The 4,144-nt window shown below is 43.0% G+C and overlaps 1 long non-coding RNA gene across 1 annotated transcript; it reads left to right on the plus strand.

Moving 5' to 3' along the window:
• The first annotated feature begins 1,557 nt into the window (after positions 1–1,557).
• On the plus strand, positions 1,558–1,921 carry LOC119299710. The gene is made up of 3 exons (XR_005146245.1): positions 1,558–1,668; positions 1,769–1,801; positions 1,883–1,921. It is a non-coding gene; the product is annotated as an uncharacterized LOC119299710 (long non-coding RNA).
• The last annotated feature ends 2,223 nt before the right edge of the window (positions 1,922–4,144 follow it).

Here is a 4,144-nt window from a genome sequence, read left to right on the forward strand (position 1 = left end):
GTTGAAAGGAATGCCGGCTGACGAGATCGATGATGCTGCGTTGGAACGCAAGTACCCTCCAGAGCTTATCGTCAAGAACGACTACTTCTTTCACTACGTCCAAGATGGCTTCTTTGGTTGGTATTTTGATTCCGAACTCTGTTACAAAAAGTCCTTGAGCGACTACCAGCGGCTAGTCATTTTCAATGATGTAAGTGCTACCGTATTCGCTGCATTTATTTAATATGTACCAATGCAGTCGGTAACCTGTTTCTTATGGATTTGCCGTTTGAATGGACAATAGCAAAAAATTGCTTAATATGAAAGTAACTTCTTGTAGCTCTACTTTTGGGTCTGAGTTTAAGGGAAATAAATAAGGTTCTTGGAGAAACTCAACACTAAAACTAAGAAAATTGCAGCATTTGGAGATTAAGCACATATTAGAATATGGGTGCTTGCAATAAATTGTGGTAAAATATGTAACAAATAGAAAAGGCAGACCTTTTTTTAGCGGGGTCTTTCAGTTAAAAATCAAACAGAGCTTAATTTTCAATTTTTATTTGGATGGAACAAGTCCTAAAACCTCAGTTGGGCGCACATGCTATAGGCTGCTCCCAGAATACAACTACTATCCTGTTTTCGTACGCGTAAACAAAGTTTGCCCCTTTTTCTGAGTCCCCGTATATTTTCTAGTACTATGTGTTATTTGGGTCTTCTCGAACTGCATAAGTACTCTAATCAGTAATCTTAAGAGCATCCCGTTCGCTTGTGTTCAGTGCTTGTTAGTCTCAGGACAGCTGAACTATGTCGTTTTCCTGTTGTTTTACATGGATGCAGGGTGGCTATGAGTATACAAGTTGGAGTAGATACCGAGCATTTTATAGCACCCCTGATGCTGATAGAGATTATCTCCAATTCTGGGAAACAATTGTGAAGGAAATTAAAGTATGCCTTTTGGAATGATCAGCTAGTTCAGGTTTAGAACTTTGTTCAGTATTTTTGTTCTCCTGGACTAACATTGTTTGTTCTTGACAGTGGCTTGAACAGTATATGCTGACAAACGAGTCGTCTATTGAGGTATGCATATTTGACCTCTCAAAACCATGAAATTACTAAAAATCTCTATGTAAATTTTGAGGCACCACAATAACTTTTCTGTTCTATTATTTAGTGGGCGCGTGTACATTCAAAGGCTACATTCCAAGCATGTAGGATCGCATCTGGGTTTCAAAACATGACTCTGGAACTAGCAGCTGTTGGTTTGCATGTAGGACTCCTCTATCCCTTGCTCAGTCAGATATTCGGGTCTTGTTATAGTTGTATTTAACAATTGCATTCCTTCGATTCAATTCAGGAGTATATATGGGATGCACGCATAAATCTCATGTTTATGAAAGATCGTGATGGTATCTTCTATGAGATTTGGAGGCGGGTCAATGATAATCATCTGGTCAGCGCTACACATCAGCCTTTTCAAAACACAACATTGTTATTTTACTGATGATTGTGTTTTGTGAATACTTTCTTCTCTACTCATTCTTGGTGATGTTGTTTATTTTTCCCTTGGACAATGTTCAGCTGAGTTTCAGAGATGCTCTCGAGCAAGTTTATGGTGAAAACTTGTATTCAGCACACGACCGCAGTATGAAGTATGAGCTGAATTACGGCGATTCCAACATGGAGCGTGTTGTAGGTTTTTTGTTCCACAGGCGTTCTATGTGTGATTTCTTCTGTTATAAATCAATACATCTTTTACAATGCAAATTGATTTGGTCTTCTTTCTTTGTAGTTTGCTCGGTGCACGAAAGGCATTAGTGACAGTGTAAGTATAGTATGGTGTTGTCTTAGCATTTATTGGTTCCTGATATATTCTCGTGTGATTTCTTCTTTTGTGTCTCTATAGGTTCCAGAATATAAAGCCCGTGAGCTGATTGCACAGGAGATCCATTGGACGGTATGGTTGTTGGGTAGATATTGTCAAACACTGTATCCACTTGCAGTTTTGTATGTAGCTTACTCTTTCCATTTTCAGAGTTTGTCGTCTGGAACATATGCGCGGTACGCCAGGAAGAAGCTGAAGGTTGCAGAACTGATCGGATTAATTCCGAAGGACAAGATAGGAGCTATGTAGTTGCGTTTGTTAAGATAGCAGCTGTGTACTTGTGTTGGTAATGACTTGGCACTGGTTCCATAAAGATTCCAGTCTGCATTATTCCTAGCAACGCCTGTTGGTAATGTCTTGGAGCGGGTATTGAAAAAAATCAATCAACAATTGACTAGATGTTGCTTTTGTATGGAAAAAATTCATCTTGAATTGATACCGGCGATGCAGTGAGACAAGATCGCCTCGATGGTCACCGCCAGCTCGCCGCTGGTTCTCGACAAAAGAATGCAAACATAGATCAGTAATAGAAGGTAATAAAGGAAAAGAAGGAGGAGATGAGCAATGCAGGCAGGGAGTGTATGATGCACGCACGCAGAAGCACAGGCCGTTGGCCAGAGAGGTGGGGTTGCAGCGTAGACGCGGGGCCGCCGCCCTCAAGATTCACAAACGAAAGAATAACAGAGGAGACACGAGGAGGAATAGAGGAGGGGTCTCTCGCTACTTTGCTAGAGCTGGAAGGAGAGAAATCGTCGCGTGCAACCTGTGAGTCTCCTTGACCGCTGGGCATTGTGTTGTGGACGCAGGTGCTTAGTGGCCGATTGTTTTACTACCCCTAAAAAAGGTTGTTTTTGTAGCGACCTTAAAGAGTTACACGAGTACTCGTGATATCGGATCGTTTAACTTGGTCTGTAAGCAATCTTAAATTAAAGCTTGACTTGACTCATTATCATTCGAGTTCGAGTCAATTCAAGCCGAGTCACAAGCTACTCGTTTAGCTCGTGAGCTTCGAGTTTTTTCTCCAGACCTAGTTTGAAGTGGGGCAGTGAACCCTACTGCATCACATCCCTCCTCCCTTCCTTGAGGTCGTCCATGGTAGCTCCTTGAGGCTGTTTGACGCGATGCGACACGGCAAGCCAATGCGGCAGCCCCAGACTCCGGTGGTGGTCGCAGGGCGAGGCACGACAAGGGACAGGCATCGTGTGGAGCTGTGGGACTATGGCGGATCTGCCACCACGAACGGCATGGCGGCGGCTGCAGGCCATGGGAGGCTACCCCGGAGCATGGTGGCGTCCCTCCGACGGAGGACGAAATGTGGAGTGGCAAAATGATTGTTGTTTGCAACTGCGTTGGTATTTTCTCGAAGAGGAGAGGATGATGCAACACAGCAATGAAAGTATTTCCCTCGGTTATGAAACCAAGGTATCAATCCAGTAGAAGGTTCCATCAAACTATGTAAACAGCACCTTCACACAAAAAACAAAAAATTGCAACCCAACGCGTAAGAGGGGTTGTTAATCCGTCCTCTGTATTGAGATAGATTAAAATGTATGAGATTGGATAAATAGATCTAACAAAAATATAAAATAAAATAAATAAAGAAAAAGTGCAGCAAGATATTTTTGGATTCATAGATCTGAAAACAATATGATAGGAAACAGACCCGGGGGTCATATATTTCACTAGAGGTTTCTCTCAAAAAATAGCATACGATGGATAAACAAATTACTATTGGGCAATTGATAGAAGAGAAAATAATTTGGACGATATCCAAGACCACTAGTAGAAAAAACCCCATTCGTCTCGGTTCGTGAGGGCCATTTGTCCCAGTTCACGAACCGGGACTAAAGGATCGTTACTAAAGCCCTGTCCCTTTAGTCCCGGTTCGCCCAGGAACTGGGACAGACGGGGGCTCCACGTGGCCGCTGCCGCTTGCCCAGGCAGGGGGGGCCTTTTGTCCCGGTTGGTGCCACCAACCGGGACCAAAAGGCTTCCACGCATCAGCATTTCAGGGGCTGGGTTTTTATTTTATTTTTCTGAAAGGGGGGGGGGAGGTTGGGGTTTTTTGTAGGATTAATTTAGGGGTTTCAAATATTGTGTTATCTCTTATCTCCGTGCTTGGTTGACACTACGTATAGAGAGGACTCGACACGCTAGCTATCTAGTAAGCAAATGAAGGAAACTATTAAGTACAGAAGATCGCCATGAACATATACAGAAGTGATCGGCCTCTCCTTCTCCGAGAGATTGGTCGAACAACAAGTTTTCGTATATCTATCCGAT

This window comes from Triticum dicoccoides, chromosome 1B, assembly GCF_002162155.2.
Source record: "Triticum dicoccoides isolate Atlit2015 ecotype Zavitan chromosome 1B, WEW_v2.0, whole genome shotgun sequence".
In the NCBI taxonomy this organism is placed as follows: Eukaryota; Viridiplantae; Streptophyta; class Magnoliopsida; order Poales; family Poaceae; genus Triticum; species Triticum dicoccoides.